Below are 17,407 nucleotides of genomic sequence, written 5' to 3'. Positions count from 1 at the left end.
CTTTCAAGCTCCAGAGTCATTGTCTTTTGAAGTTTAAATGTGGGGGAACTAAGAGGTAAAGAGAGAACTCTCAGGGTATTTTGCATTATCCAAGAAAATCTTCCAAGCATTTTTGTGTTCTCCTTTTTAGGAAATTTTTTCAGTTATAGGATATAGATATGATAATAAATAGGTTCCTATTCTGATCTTTGCTCATACTCACTGTTAAAGATTTAAATTATCATTTTTTTAGTTTTCTATCTCTATCATGTTTCCTTGTCTCTATTTCTTAATCACATATACAAATCCCACACTCCAAGAGACTGCTTTTATTCTTACTACATAGGCTGCTGTATTATCAAAATTTTATTTTCTGAAGCTAGTATCTAATCTTACGTTGTCTCTGTTTTATTCATACACTTAGCATAGATTTCCTATAAAAACTGGCCAACATATGTTGCCAAATAGTCAAGCCCAAAGAGATCAACTGAATCTGCATACATGATTTTGATACTTTTCTCATTGCATTTTTACTTTTGTTATTTTCTAGCATAAATGAAGGAATAAGATGAAAATGTAACATAAAATGGTCATTCATTTGAATTATATTTGGCATAGCACACATTTCTTTTTAACAGTAACAATGAGAAATCACTTAGTTTTTTAAAGAATAGTTTTAGTTTTATAGTAAATGATAGAGGAAAAATGGCATTTATGAACTAAGAGATAAAGCAAATAAGTTTCTGCTGGTTCAAAAGTGCTCTGTTCTACTCTTTATGTCACTTTCTCGCCAAAAGTCCAGGTTCTACACATTACATGCCATTGCTTATTTTAAATGATGGTTATTATTAGTAACTAATTAATTCCTTGCTTTTAAAAGTCTTTCTGAAAAAATAATGTCTTTTCTAGAACATCGTATAGAAATTGTTCTTGAATCTAAAAGTCACATTAAATAGACAAATTAATGTGATTGTATGGCCATAAGTAACTCTTTCTTAACTTTCTGCTTCTTATGCCCTCACAAAAGCTATCATTATTTCAGAAGAGACTCATTGTCTAACATAAAGCCTTTGGTTAATTTCATTCAGTCTGTGTGGCAACGGAACTAACTGAAACAGTATTGCTTTTTGGTCGCAGCAGGCTAAGATTTCAATTCTCTGTCAAGAACTTGACACTCATCACATGGCTACTCATAGATATTTTTTAAAGGGGTACCTTCCATACATCAACCAAACAATCTTCCAACTTAAGTTGCATCCCAGTTAATTAGTTAATGGAATAGCTTGAAAAATATCCCTATGTAACATTTTCTGAATCACACTGCTACCTATTGAAGAATTAATATTTATAATAGGTAGCACATGAATCACTCACCTAGCTAGCATTAGCAGCAATCTCCCATTGTAAAGAATGGATTTCAATAGGACTCTATTATATGTTTTCATTGAAGTAAGGATCACTTACAATGTGAGGCTCTATGTCTCTCAAAATCCAAAGGCCTGAACTAGTGTTTAAGATGTAAGCTTGGGCACTCACTTTCCCCAGTGCTGGGGGTACCTGTGGCGTAGAGATCCTTGTTTAGTGACTGCAGCCAGACCTTGTAGACAGCTGCAGTGACTATGGGGATCACGGCCCCTGGCTTTACTGCCGGGGCTTAGGGACTGATCCACCACCACCCATGAGGCCAATCAGCCTTGACTTGAGACAGAAAATTAGTCTTTTCTAGTCGGGTGCGGTGGCTCACGCCGGTAATCCCAGCACTTTGGGAGGTCGAGGCGGGTGGATCACAACATCAGGAGATCAGACCATCCTGGCTAACATGGTGAAACCCCGCCTCTATGAAAAATAAAAAATAAAAAAAAAATTAGCCGGGCGTGGTGGCGGGCACCTGTAGTCCCAGCTACTCGGGAGGCTGAGGCAGGAGAATGGCATGAACCCAGGAGGCGGAGCTTGCAGTGAGCAGAGATCGCACCACTGCACTCCAGCCTGGGCGGCTGAGCAAGACTCTGTCTCAAAAAAAAAAAAAAAGAAAAAGAAAAAAGAAAACTGGTCTTTTCCACCCATGTTGGCTCTTAACAGTTTTCTGGCTTCAATACAGGGAGAAGTGCCTGTCACAAGCATTGTGTCAAAATTTGAAAACATAGTCACTGTCTCTTAGACCTTAAGGCCAAAATCCTCTGGAGCATGCCATCTGTGTCTACCACTAACTCAGTATATTTTCCTTAAAGTAAGCTGATTGAATTCAGTTTTCTGTGTGACAACTTTATGGGCAAGTTCACACTCTTGGTGGTGAGGATTTGTATGTCATTTAACTCAGCAGATTAATTATGTCCATGTTAATTATGGACAAAAATTGACCTGAACCTTCAGACTTGGAAATCAGAAAACAAAATTTGTATGCCCAATAGAATTGGGTAGTTCATGTGATGGTTTTGGGTTACTGGGTTTTAAAATGAGAAAAAGGCAACATGTGTGCATGCCTTTGGCTTACAAAGATTTTGAATTATCTCAAATTCAAGACTTTTGTTTATCCCAACTAATGAGAGAGGTACCCAAATATGAGGTAGTCTCATATAATATATGGGCTGAATAATCCTATACTAAGAATGCATAGTTTGTTGTTTTCTAGCCTAAAAGGGAATGTACAGTCACCTTGATTTAGAGCAAAGCCTTTTAGGGAAGTTCACATCCTGAACCATTGTAATGAGTCGCTAGTTTTAAGGGAACCAGATTGCTCCAGTAACTGTTGTTCTATGTTAAGTGAAAAGAGAAGTGCAAGGGTAGCCTGCCTTTGATACAAAAGTCAGCTGGTGGAGGGGAAGAGAATGGAGGATGAGGAGATAGGCTGCTGATATGATTACAAATAACTTCAGCGTCAGTGGTTGTTTTTTAAATACCTTTGGGTAGAACTACATAAGATTGCTAAGGTAGCAATATCCACGTGTGTTCCATGAAAATTATTTCACATGCCCCATGAAAATAATCTGGCATTATTTTTGCAACAGTAAATTGATTAGAAAATCATTTGCTTCTTGCCTAATAGCTTTGGAAACTATATTTACATGACTGTTTAATTTAGGACTGTGAGGTTTTTTTTCTTTCAATGTTGTTGATTTAATTTCCGGCTTTCCCAGGAAAGCTAACCACTTGGAGATGTGCTAAGAAATTTTCAAAGGAAACTTTCTAATTTTGCATTAATTCTTGAGAAATGTGACTTTATTTGCTTTAAATGCAGTAGAGCTATCATCCTATGAGTATCAGATTTAGGCTTGCTTTGAAGTTTTTATTTCATGATCAGCATTATAAACTCACACTTCTGTCTACCCCGCTCTCATTGCTAAAGTTGCGATAACTTTATTTCCTAATTTTTTTTTGCATTCTGTGAGAGTGTGTGTGTGTGTGTGTGTGTGTGTGTGTACATATTGAATAAAGGTAAATGGTAACTTATGCTCATAACCAAGAAGAATAATTACTAAATTCACAAATTGCAGGGGAGGAATGGGGAGGATGAATATTCTAATTCCATTTTCAAACCAATTATTTTAAGTAAAAGGTTATGCTTTCACCACGGGACATAATAAATGAGAAATATTCATATTTCCATACCAGGGAGGTTACATCAGTCAACACTTCAAATATTAACAACTTTAATCAAAGCCGAAGGCTTCAACTAAATGACTGGATGTGAGTATTCAAGTGTAGAGTGAACTTTATAAATTATCTGTGGATTTAAGCATTGCATTTATACCTATATACAGTACAGCTGGCTCCCCACAAGCCTTCAGGACAGCTAGATACCACCTCTGAGCTTTAGACTTTTCCAGGCATATATCAGGTAAAGCTTCTGGACCCTACCAACTCCACCCCCTGCATCCAGATTTCAAGCTGTTCCAGGGATTCTCTTGAAGCTTCCCTCAGCCAGCCCAAGTTTTGGGAAAGGCACCCTGACATTTGTCCTCATTTAGGATGGACAGTCTCCCAAATAAATACACACTTAACATTGATTTCTAATCCTTTCATATATGTTCTGGAGGGTGGTGATGGGCTAGGTCTGACATTATTATTTCTACTACCTTTCAGCATCTTTTGCATGTCCACACTTATTATACTACTCTCAACTTTGGAGCTTTGACCTAAACTGGGATAGAATTATACTACAATAAAATGTATTTAATCACTAAAATGTCATTGGAAGTAATATAGCTTTTCTTTTTCGTGGAAAGTGAATTTACACTCTTGCAGTGCCTCCGGGCCAATATTACAGAACAGGCATTATTAAAGCATTGATATCAGAAATAGTAAAACACACACACAATAAACAAGGCATTTTGGCCTGAAGAGACAGTTTTGAACACTCCGCAACAAATGAACTTCAGAAAGAACTGAAACTCTCTAATTATAGCCATTTATGATCTATCTCTGTGCAGAAAGGAAAATTGTGTTCTAATTACCCAGAAATTGCTACCTTAAAATTTTTATTTTAGTGGACATCTGTTCATTCACCCTTCTCGTGATTAAAATTAAAACATTCCACATTTCCTCTGAAGAAGCCACCTCCATCTCTTCCCTATTCCATGCCTGAACATATGGCCTGGATCTTCAGAGCCAAGCTCGGCATTCCAGCCTCTGCCTCCACCTCTATGGGCTACAAAGTATTCTTCATCAGGACCAGCTACCAGTGCAAAATGAAAATATAGGGCCCCTTGTTCAAAAATTATTAAAAATTTTTAGCCAGTAACATCAAAACATTAAAGCTAGCACAAGGCCCTTCTATCTGCTGGACCTTGTGTAACCATACAGGTCACACACCCTTGAAGCCAACCAAGCTCTTCATTCCTTTATGTAGACCCTTAGTTCCATCTGGTGTCATTTTCCTTCTACCTGAAGGACTGTCTTTGACATTATTCTATAGTGTGAGGCTGCTAGTGATAAATTTTCACAGCTTTTGTATGTCTGAAAAATACTTCATTTTGCCTTCATTCATGAAACATAGTTTTGCTGGGTATAGAATTCTAATGTAACAGTACTTTAAAGATATTGCTCCACCAGCCTCTCTTCTGCTTTATTTCTAACAAGAAACCTGCTGCCATTTTGTTGTTCCTCTATACATAATGGGTCAGTTTTTTTCCCCCTGGCTTCACTGAAGGTGTTGTCTTTTTCACTGGTTTACAGCAATTTGATTATTACACACATTGGTATCATTTTTTTCATGTTTTCTATGTGCAAAGTTTTTTGAGCTTCTTAAATATGAGGCTTATCATTGTCATCAACTTTGGAAATTTTTTAGTCATTATCTCTTAAATTTTTTTGTTTTTCTGAGACAGAGTCTTATTCTCTCATCCAGGCTGGAGTGCAGTGGCACAATCTCAGCTCACTGCAACCTCCACCTCCCAGGTTCAAGCGATTCTCCTGCATCAGCCTCTCAAGTAGCTGGGACTGCAGGCATGTGACACCACACCTGGCTAATTTTTGTATTTTTAGTGGAGATAGGGTTTCACCATGTTGGCCAGGCTGGTCTTGAACTCCTGACCTCAAGTGATCCACCTGCCTTGGCCTCCCAAAGTGCTGGGATTACAGTTGTGAGCCACCATATCTGGCCTCAGAATATTTTCTATTACTCACCTTATTTCTCCTCTCATTTGGAAACCCCAAATACATCAGTATTAGCTCATTTAAAGTTGTACTACAGTTCACCAATGCCCTATTCATTTTTTTCAGTCTTTTTTCTCTCTGTGACACATTTGGATAGTTTCTATTGCTATATCTTTAAGTTCACTCATCTTTTCTTCTTAGAATAGCTAATCTGTCACTGTTACTATGCAGTGTATTTTTTATCTCAGACATTATAGTTTTCATCTTCACAAGTTAGATTTGGGTCTTTCTTTTTCTTTTTTTTTTTTTTTAAGACAGAGTCTCGCTCTGTTGCCCAGGCTGGAGTGCAGTGGCGTAATCTCTGCTCACTGCAAGCTCCGCCTCCTGGGTTCACGCCATTCTTCTGCCTCAGCCTCCCAAGTAGCTGGGGCTACAGGTGCCCACCACCTTACTCAGCTAATTTTTTGTATTTTTAGTAGAGACGGGGTTTCAGCGTGTTAGCCAGGATGGTCTCCATCTCCTGACCTTGTGATCCGCCTGCCTTGGCCTCCCAAAGTGCTGGGATTACAGGCATGAGCCACCACACCCGGCCAGACTTGGGTCTTTCTTATATTTTCTGTCTCTATTAAACATGCTGTTTCCTCCAACTTGTGGAACATATGGAATACAGTTACAGTTACTGGTTTAATATCTTTGTCTTCTAATTGTAACACCTGTGTCAGTTTAGGTTTGGGTTTTATTGATTTTTCTCCTTGCTGTTTTTTTTGCATGTCTGGTAATTTTTATTACACGCCAGACATTATGAATTTTACCTTGTTGGATGCTGGATTTTTTTTTTATTCCTACAAATATTTTTGGGTATTACTCTGGGATACAGGAAAATTTTTTGAATAGTCTTTGATCTTTTAGGTCTTGCTTTTAAGGTTAGGGAAGGCCAGAGTATTGTTTAGTCTATCGACAATACTTCCCCACCACGAGGGCAATACCCTTCTGAGTACTTGACCAATGCCCTTTGAATTTCAGGGCTTCCCAATTTGAATAGTTTGCAAATCTCAGTTTTACCAGTCCAGTTTGAGCTTTAAGGACTATTCCTACTCATCTTTTCAGCTGGTCTTTCATTTGATTTTATACCATTTCCTCACATGCATGTACTGATCAGAACTCCCTGCTCTCTAATACTCTGCCTGGCAAACTCTAGCCACGCTAGTCTACCTGGATTCTCTGCTTCATCTTTTCTATTTAAGGAGTCTTGCAGACTCCTTCTGAATTCTTCCTTTCTGCTGCATGGCCTAGAAATTCTCTCAGGGGCAATTGCAGGCAAATGCAACTCATTTTGTTTGTTTTCCATCTCTCAGGGATCACTGTCCTTCAATGCCTCATGCCCGTTGCCTTGAAAACCATTGTTTAATATATTCATCTGGACTTTTAGTTGTGTCCATTGGAAAGATAAATCTAGCCCCCGTTATTCCATCTTGGCCAGAAGCAAGAGTTCATGCTACTTATGTTAATCCCTGTAGGTGAGGGCCCCATATCTAAAACAATTGAATTGAAATCTTTCGTGTTGGCACCTGGGTATCAGGAGGTCTTAAAAGCGCCTCAAGTGATTTTCATGTGCAGCCTGTTTTACAAACTACTGCAACCAGTGGTTACAGGGAGTCACTAAAGGATTTTAATGAGGGGAATGACCTGATCAGAAGCAGTAGATAGGGACCAGCAGCTGACACACTTAAGAAGGAAGAGCTGGCTGTGAGGGAAGAAGGAGCTGACTCAGCCAGTTCTGCTACACAGCTACTTCTAGCCATGAATGTATTAGGTGGGGCAGCAAAAAAAAATAATTTTTTAAAAAACACATGTGCCTCCATAGAACCTGAGGGTATCACTGAATTAGAAGTTCATAAATATGGTAAATTTTTATAATTATAACCCATGTATCAAGAAGAGAGTAGATTACAGTCAGTTTTCAAAGGAGGCAAGGGCAAATATAATACATTTCAGAAATGCTTTTCAACAGTGGCTAAAGCTGCTTCCGTTTGACCCTTAAAAGGCTAAGCTTCCATTATTTGAAAATTTTACTTACTGTTTATAAAGCAAAGAGTAGGACATACAGTGTGTGTGTCAGGGTTTCAAATGTGCCCTCTCTTCTTTCATCTTTAGCTTGGAATCAGGTCACTTGACTTTCAATCTTATATCCGCCCCTCAGTATGTTGACCTTAAAAAAAGTCACTTACCCCCTCTGGGACTCAGTTTCTCATTTGTAAATAGAGGATAAAAAATACCTGCCCTGCTGGCTTCATGGGTTTCCTGTGAGACTCAAAATCAAATAAGAGCTTTCTATGATCCATCCCTTTCTCTTCTCCTCCTATTTTATTTTTCTTTTGCCTCTCTATGTTTTCCGTACTTCCCCAGATCCCTCCCCCAGAGTTAGGCTGGGAGCTGGTCCCTTGGAGCCTATTTTCACAGCTTAGTTGCCATCTGCTTCTCCCAGCCAGAACTTACCTTGGGTGCATAGATAGCCCTGCTTGATATGCTAACTCTAGTTCCAGGATTTACTGCTCAGATGCTGTCCTCCCTCATTCCCATCTCCAACCCCATTCACCTGCCCTGGACTCTCAGCTTCCCAGTATGCCCAGGAGATAACATTTTCCCCTACCAGCCTTGTCCAAACCCTCATGGCTTACTCCTGCTGAAAGTCTTTCCACTCCTGGACTTTGTAAATGTGAGAGGGAGAGACTCTCTCAGCTTTGTGTAACAACTGTCAGGGTGAAGCTGAACATTTCTCCTCCTTTTTTTTCTGATTGTGCTCAGGTACAGAATTGCTGGTGTCTTTTTTCTCCAGCTGCATGAGCATTGACCCTCAATCCTCAGCATCAACCCTCAGGCTCCCAGACCTCATTGTGCTTGAAGCAGAGGACCTTCGAACAGAGCAGAGTAGTGCCTCAGCAGTTAGGGATAGCTTCATTCTCAATTTATCACCTGTAAATCTAAACCCTCCTAGAATCTGTTCCAGATCTTCATATATTATAATTAAATCAGTTACCTTTTTTTCCCTGTATTTTGTCCAGTTACCTTTTTTCCTGTATCTTGCTAATTTGGCATGAAGATTTTTGTTCTTTAAAGTCTTTTCTTGAGATATTTAGGGCAGAGCCTGTTGCTAAAAAAAAAAATTTTAAATCCAGCTATATTTCTGTTAAAGTATGGTAAACTGCCTCTGTGCTTCCAAGAGCTTTGAGAGGGGAAATATTCTAGTAGATTATTATATAGTATAGAAAATATAAAAGCAAAAGTACTCCATATTCACAAATACATACATGAAATGCAAATAAACACTGTTCATGCCACTGTAGTGGAGAAATACTTTTGGTCTTAAGAGAAGATCTCAAATAATACTGAAAAGATAAACCTCTGCTGTCTTGAGACAGATGAAAGGAAAGCCAGATAGATTTTTTTTACCTGGAGAAAAACTATTGAGAATTTTGAAAACTAACATACACGGTGCCATGGCAGAGATTGATCATAAAGATTCAAAGTAAATTATAATGGTTAACACTATCACTGAGGTAGGTGTATAAGATTCATATAAGCCATCATGGTGTATAAGCCATTACAGAAATAATTAGATGCTAGAGAAGAGAAGTAATAATGAGTTAGGTGATTTTATAGCTTGAGATTTATATCTGTTCTAAAGATGTCTTAGGGTGGCTTAGAGTTTTAGTTTACCTATTTTTGTAAAGAAATGTATTATGCTAAATTGGAAATTAGTGGTCTGAAAATCTTTTTGAACTTAAGGAAAGAGCTATTACCTCGAGCCTCAGAAAGCACACAAATTCTTTGCTTACAAGCCTTATGCCTGGCACCCTGCTGCCATCTGGTGGCAGCATACCTGAAGTCCAGGGCAAGTTACTGAACCCTAAAGCAATTTCTTAAATGCAGAAACTAACTGCAAAACAGAAATTATTCACTGCCAGTTTTGTATTAATCCCTGCTTCTGGAATTAATCTATAAATGAGTCAAGAGAGTTTTATTTTTGTAGATATTCAGTCAAACACTACATTCAAATACCATATAACTAAAACTATTTAACAAAATGGGGAAAATCCTCTTCCTCTACTGTGTATTCCACAAATTAGATTAATTTGAATAAGTGTCCTTTTAAATATGCATATATTATCTAGGAGAGTATTTTTTACCTTTTTATATGTTTTATGGAATAGCTACCTTAAAACATGACTATGATCTTTTTTAAAAAAATACTGCATAGAGTTGTGGGGATAAAAATGTAAGTATTTTAGTCTTTACCCTCAAAAAATTTCCAGATTAATGCGGAAGACAACCATCTACATGAGTGGTATGGAGAGAAATATTAGGGGTAAACCCAGTATGAAAGTGGGTATCTATATCCCAAATGGGAACACAAGGTCTTCTCCTAATTAGGTGGTAGAAGTAGGCAGCAGAACAGGTAGAATGGAGAATCCAAAGAGTAAATGGCAGGCAGCCGTGGCTAAAAGCAATCTTCCAAGGTTTAGAAGACTGGTTGTAGAATCTCTGCTTTTCTAAAAGCACTTTGGTCAAGTCACTTAACCTTCTCTAAGCTTCAGTTTCCTTGCCTCTGAAATTTGGATAACAGCATTATATCTGTCTGCTAGATATTGTTGTCAGGATTCAATAAGATAATCTAATAAAGCATTTTATACAGTGCTTTGCAAATAGCATTCAATTTTTTGCTTAAAGGAGGGCAAATGGAGGGGCAGCTTCCAAGTTCCTAAGATTTATGGGAAGCATTATCAGTTATCCATTGCCTCAACAATGCTATGGAACAAGCTGTCTGAAAATGAAGTGGCTTAAAGCGATAGACATTTGTTTAGCTGAGCTTACAGTTTGTGGGTCAGCGATTTAGGCTGGGCTTGGCTGCAAATTTCTTCTGATCTCATCTGGCTCCCTCACATCTGGCAGTTGGCTCTAGTCTTCTGGCAGATGAGAGTTGACCGACCTGGGGTGTTCTCAGCTGAAACAGCTGGGACTCCCTGTGCCCCACTCTCTAGTATGCTATCGCAGACATGTCTTCATAACGAAGAAACAAACAAACAAAAATGAGCAAGCGCTTTTTTACACCTCTACTTACATCACATCTGCCAACACTTGGCCAAAGGAAGCTATATGGAAAACTCAAAATCAGCTTGGGAGGGGACGATATAGTTCACCTCTCAATAGGAGCAACTGCAAAATCACACAGTAAATAGCTTGAGAGTAGGGAAGGGTGAAGAAATGGGACCATTACTGCAATCAGTGCACCCCAGGGATTTTGGGGGATTTGTTTATTTTGGTGTTTTATGGGTTTTTTTTGTTTTATTTTGTTTTGTTTTGTTTTGTTGTTGTTGTTTCGAGACAGGGTCTCACTCGTCACCCAGGCTAGAGTGCAGTGGTGCAATCAAGTTTCACTGCATCCTCAACCTTCCAGGCTCAGGCAGTGCTCCCTTCTCAGCCTCCCAAGTAGCTGGGACTAGGCGCACACCACCACACCTGACTAATTTATTTTTATTATTTGTAGAGACGGTGTTTCCTTATGTTACCTAGGCTTGTTGTGAACGCCTGGGCTCAAGTGATCCTCCTATGTAGGCATCCCAAAGTGCTGGGATTACAGGCATGAGTCAATGCGCCTGGGCCACAACGGTTTTAATTAGAGAAAAGAAGAGAGATTTTAGAATTATGGATGGTCTTATTATTTTTTGTAAGCCCCCACTCAAAATATATGAAATCAAAACCATCTCAGAAAATCTAAGATGATCAGTGGGGGCTCACCGGGGGGGAAGAAAATGACCTGGATAGGGTACCATGCAAGGAGGCCTAAATGTATGGAAAACTGGGGGACAGGAACCCCAACCAATATTCAGTAATTGGAGAATGATAGATGATAAACACACTGTGTGATCATGGAATTGCTAGATGTATAAAAAGCTGGAAAATTGTTTGTTGAACTCATTGACCATCAAACTCAGCTATTTTAGAAAATTAAATTGTAAAGTATCTGTCTAATGAAAAATCATTTTCATGCCTTGCTCAAATATTTTTTGCACACCCACTCTTCGCTCAGAGTAGGTGTGCAACCAATATTTTTTAATTGAATTTGATTCCTTAGGTTACTTGACTCCTCTAGATGAGCACAGGGAATAATAGTAATAATAACAATAATGGGGATTTGTTTTAGTAACTCTTCCTTTATCTTCCCCTTCGTTAATTGTCAATCTTGCTCAAGAATTTTTTCTCAAACCTCCTTTCCCCAGTGTTATGTTCTTGGACAGGTTTCAGCTCGCAGCCTCAAAGTAGATGGCTGCCAAGTACAGGTCTTTATCCCTGAGGTCCAGGCTCTCAACTCACAACATCATCTCAAGTGCATTATTCGCATTCTCTTGCTCAGTGAACAAGAGGTGCTATGGAGTCATGGAGGAGACTGGGGACTTGGAGCTAGACTGCGGGGATTTGGATCCTGGCTATGCCTTTGCTATCATGATTATTAACCACAATCAGCCCCATCAGGGCATAGATTATTTTGTTGACTCCTGTATCCCCAGCTCCTAGAACAGTTTCTAGCACACCGGAGGTGGCAAATAAATACCTGTTGATTGACCTAAAGACACTTTTGTGTGAGAGTGTTCTAAGTCTGACGTATATGTCGTATATATGTCATATATCCTGATATATTTCCCCTCACCTGAACCCTATGAGATGCACACTGTTGCCATTCCCATTTTACAGGTTAAGAAGTGTCTAAAGAGAACTGGTTGGATTTTGATGAGAAAAGCCACCAGTTCCTGTTATTTTATATTCACAGATGTATTGTGTCATGAAAGGCAGTACACTAGGCTGGTCTTGCAACAGAGATACGTTTAACAACAGAATGAACATCCTCAGTCTTTCCCTCATGTTCTCAGCCTTGCAGAGAAAGTTTCCAACAGTGTCTGTCAGGATGGCTGACTTAGGAAGTTCCATTTCTTCTTCGTGGCAGCCACTGGAAGGCACATGGTGCACAAGACGAACAGGGGTGCAACTTATGAGGCGTGCTGGTATAAATGACCCTGTAGTACCGCTATACACACACACACACACACACACACACGCACGCACATAGAGAGAGAGAAAGAGTGAGAGAGAACAGAGAGGGTGCCTGTTTCACCACCTCCCAAATGCCAAAAATGGAATATTGCCTTCCCTTCAGAAATTGTACTAAGGAAGGAGAAAGACCCATGGCCAGACCTACTTCATTATGGAAGCCTGAGAGGCAGGGTAAGGTAGAAAGACTTACAGTAAATAAGCAGACCCCAGGTGGCATCCTTTTTCCTGCAGTCCTCCCAAAAATAGAGAAACAGATACTCTCACACATGTATCTCCTTGTGACTGGCTGCAGCAGAGACAAACTACAATACAAACGCCACCTGAGAGAACTAAATCTATGAGTCATTCTCACTTTACTGTGAACTAGTCTGATCTGATCATCAGCTGATGTATAACTTCACCTAGAAGGGCAGGATTTGGTGCTTTGAATATAGAGAAGGGGAAAAGGAGGATTTAGAACAAAGATTAAAACTGCAGAGGACAAGTTAGTGGGTGCAGCGCACCAGCATGGCACATGTATACATATGTAACTAACCTGCACATTGTGCACATGTACCCTAAAACTTAAAGTATAATAATAATAAATAAATAAATAAACAAACTGCAGAGGAGCGCCAGAGGGAAGGCAGGCTTGGGTGGGCTGCAAGGCAGCAGAGTGGATAAGAGGCTGGACTCAGAGTCAGATGAGCCAATTTCAGTTTCTAGTTCCTTATTCCACTGGGGCAAGACACTTCACCTTTTACCAGCCCTTGTATTTATGTGGGTTCATCGCGCCTCTCCACCAGACACCAAACTCCTTGAAGACCTGACTTCGGAGGGCTCAGCTGTATGTTCACATAATGCCCTTCACAAAGCAGGTGCTTAAAAATACCCACTGAATGAATTGCTGCCAGGGGAAGAATGGGAAAGAAAGACACAGAGGAAGACGTGGGAGGCAAAGTCATCAGAGACAGACTTCAGCGACCTACTTGACTGTGGAGGGCCACTCGGGTGATGCACACACCATCTCATTGCCATCCCTGGGTGCTGCCATCAGTTGGCATGTCCGGTAAAATGCTTCAGTTGAAAGGTAGTCCACACTCTATACATCTTTGTGAGGGCCCAGTATGCCTAGAAAGTGTCCAACTGGGAAGACGACATATGAAGAAGTATATGCAGTATTTATATTGAATGAAAATATTTACTGAACACCTACTATAGGCCAAGCACTGTTCTAGTCTCTAGAAATGCATTGGAAACAAAACCAACAGAGCTCCTGCTCTTATGGAACTTACATTCTAGAGCTGGACAAAGACAATAAGCAGGTAACAGATAAGTCTGTAGTATGATATCAAATAGTGGCACATACTATAAGGAAACATAGAGCAGGGTAAGAGGATAGACAGTGACCAGATCTTCAGGAGGGTGATCAGGAAAGACTTCTTTGAGGAGGTTTCATTTAGGCAGAGATCTGAACCAAGTGTGGGAAGAAGCCATGCAGAGATCAGCACTCCAGGCTGAGGGAGCGGCAAGTGCAGATCCCCTGCGGCAGGACCGTGCCTGTTTGAGGACCAGCAAGGAAGCCAGTGTGGCTGTAGTAGCATGAGCCAGGGAAAAGGCTGATAGAAAAGATGTCACAGTGGTGGCCCAGGACCAGGTATTGTGAGCTGTGGAGAGGGGTTGCATAGTAATCTAAATGTGAGCGTGAGCATCAGAGGGGTGTTAAACAGGAAAGAGATATGGTTTGGTTTATGCTTGAAAGGCTCACTTTGGCTGCTGTGGGAATGGGGATGGAGGTCATTGAAAACCTACTGAGGCATTCACCTAGTAGTCGGGGCAAGAGATGGTGGTGCCTTGTACTAAAGTGGTGTGGTGAAGAAGGTGAGAATATCTGAGTCAGGATTTACAAGGAAAATAGAGATGATGAATGTGATATTGATTGTAGATAAATCAAAGGAATTAAGGATCAGTGGAAATGTTTTTGGCCTGAGGTTTCTTGAGATTGGGAATATTTGTTAGGGAAAATTTGGAGGGAGAAATCAAGAGTTCCATTTGGACATGGTAAATTGAACTACCTAGCACAGATTTCTAGAAATCTCCAGAAGCAATGATACATAGAAGCATTTCAGCTCTTCTCTGCATTTAAAACAAATGATTCTACTGATAATCATTATGATCCATGGCTGAGAAAAACCAATGTGTGGCCAAAAAATGTTTCTGCGCTCTGTACCCCATGTAAAGGCTATCCTTTCATGCAGAAGCTTTTTCACTTTACAACCTGCTATTACATCAAGCAGCCGGCCTGGAGTTTGGGGAATAGAGGTGTGCCCTTTCTCTACCACCACACACCAGGCAATGTGTCCTCAGCTATTGACCTGCTATTTGTCACGGCACTTGACTACATCTTTAAGACAGCATCCTTGTGTAGATATTGGAGAAAAATGATGGTACAGGCTTCACACATAATGATTGACAACTTGCCCACAGCAGGAATGTAAATTATTTCATTCATTTCCAACTGGCTCCCCTGGCAAACAGCTTTTTCACACTGACCTGATAGTACCTTAAAGGAAAAAAACCTCAGGGTCTTTAGTCCTGATGTTCAAAATCAGACGCTAAAACACAGTGACTTCCTTAAACTGAATTTGAAATAATCGCCTAAGCAGTTAGCTTATTTTTCATTAAGGCCATGTATTCCACAATCATCTGCCTGTGTGCCATAGGTGCTTTTGATAAAATTCAGTTCACCAACCAAGAGTATCAAGTTTCTGTAAGAATTTTTTTTTTTTTTTTTTTGAGACAGAGCTCTGTCGCCCCAGCTGGTGTGCAGCAGCGCTATCTCGGCTCACTGCAACCTCTGCCTCCCAGGTTCAAGCCTCAGCCTCCCGAGTAGCTAGGATTACAGGGACCCGCCACCACACCCAGCTAGTTTTCTGTATTTTTAGTCGAGATGGGGTTTCACTATTTTGGCCAGGCTGGTCTCGAACTCCTGACCTCGTGATCTGCCCACCTCGGCCTCCCAAAGTGCTGGGATTACAGACGTGAGCCACCACGCCTGGCCGTGTTGCCATAAGAATGTTTAGTTTGGTTTACCTTGGCTTGAGACACAATGCTGACTATAAGTTTTCAAGTGGACAGCTCTTTGGTAATATGTAAATAAACTGCAGAGACATTTTGAACGTGATGGGATAAGTGAGGTCTAGTATTTGCATAGCCCTAGTCATCTAAAGACAAAAACATCTACTTTGTTCCACTCTATTTCATGGAACCTAGAAATACCATCTATTATAAGATGCATCATTATGTTATGCATTCCTACAAAAGAAAAACAAATGCTGCCAATTAAACTGTGACACAGAGCCTTATGGTGATTCTGTCCAACACATAAACCCATCACAACAGCCTCACACAGATTGAACACTTCCTTTATATAGAGGGCTTTGTCAATTACTCCTGCCTTTGTTGAGTTCCTTGGCATGTAACATGTAATCTTTTTCATATATTGCAGTAACAAAGCATAATAAGGCCTCATGCATTTGTGGATATCTTCCTTCCTTCAGACCCACAATGCACATGGTTACTGCTTTTAAAGGAAATATGTCATTGCAGTCTCTTCTCCAGTGAAGTTATTTGCTTCACAAATATCAAATTATCCTCTCCCTACTGTATTTGTATCTTTCCAAATACTGATGCCAAATTATAATGTAATCATTTTGAACACAGTTTAAATGCCAATTATACTCAACACATGAACAGCTATGACCAAGCATGTGGGTATGGGCTGTGACAACCATGTGATGGCAATTGTGAGGCACTGTGGATTGTAAGATGCATTATCATTTCACAGATGGTAAATGAGGAAAAGTGTGTGTTCTAGAATCAGTGAAATAACTGTGTAAGCAAGGTATTGTGGGAGTCCACAAATGAATAAAACAGTTTGGGTCTTGAGTTAATATTTTCCTTTTGCTTAAGAAAAAAAAAAAACCTCCCATTCTTTTTTATTTCCATATATATAAGATGATACTGTGTTCATATACCAAGAGTGGCCTCAGATTCTGTCAGGATATGGCAATATAAATGAAGTCACTTCAGGAATCTAACTTTTTCAGTCATGGTAGTTGTCAGGCGTTGACACCACTGACTTCTTATGCTGCTGCAGTCGCTCATGTATCTCCTGCCTCAAAATCACTGTGCACACAGAGAAACTATCAAAATCACCCCCCAGGGAATGCAGAGAGGTGCAGGCCCTGTGTGACTGGAATACTCAAAGCAAAGCCAACTCGGCAGTCATTGCAGCTGGGAGGATGGGAGAGCTGCTGTCAGAGCCAACAGGCTGTCTGCATCAGGATGTGCCCTGAGCAGCTCACCCAGTGGAAACTCAGTCCCTTTCAGACCAAAACACAAAGACCTGAAGCCTCACCCTTCCCGAAGCCCAGCCATGGCCACGTGCTTATCATTAACCCCTGCTGCCTTTTCCACTTTTTCCAGACATGCCCTTACTCTGATTCTAGCCTGGATATCATCTGATTCTTTGCAAACTCCAAGTATATTCCTGCCTCAGGGCCATTACAGTTGCTCTTCCCTCTGCCTGGATCGCTTTACATGCATCTCCGTCCTTCTCCTTTGTTGGGGCCAAGAAGAAAGTTGCCCTTGGCCCTCTAAAGGTTTGCTGAAAAATCGATTCACATTCAAGCAGATTACTAAGAGAAAAGGCATACAAATTTATTTAGCATGTAAACATGGGAGCCTT

General features: G+C 40.2%; 1 protein-coding gene across 15 annotated transcripts in view; it reads left to right on the top strand.

Moving 5' to 3' along the window:
* ANKS1B (ankyrin repeat and sterile alpha motif domain containing 1B) overlaps nt 1-17,407 on the top strand; it is a 1,254,535-nt gene that overhangs the window by 937,564 nt on the left and 299,564 nt on the right. The window lies entirely within an intron of this gene.

This window comes from Gorilla gorilla, chromosome 10, assembly GCF_029281585.2.
Source record: "Gorilla gorilla gorilla isolate KB3781 chromosome 10, NHGRI_mGorGor1-v2.1_pri, whole genome shotgun sequence".
Classification (NCBI taxonomy): Eukaryota; Metazoa; Chordata; class Mammalia; order Primates; family Hominidae; genus Gorilla; species Gorilla gorilla.
The sequence above is the reverse complement of the archived record's forward strand: the minus strand, read 5'-3'. Positions and strand labels throughout refer to the sequence as shown.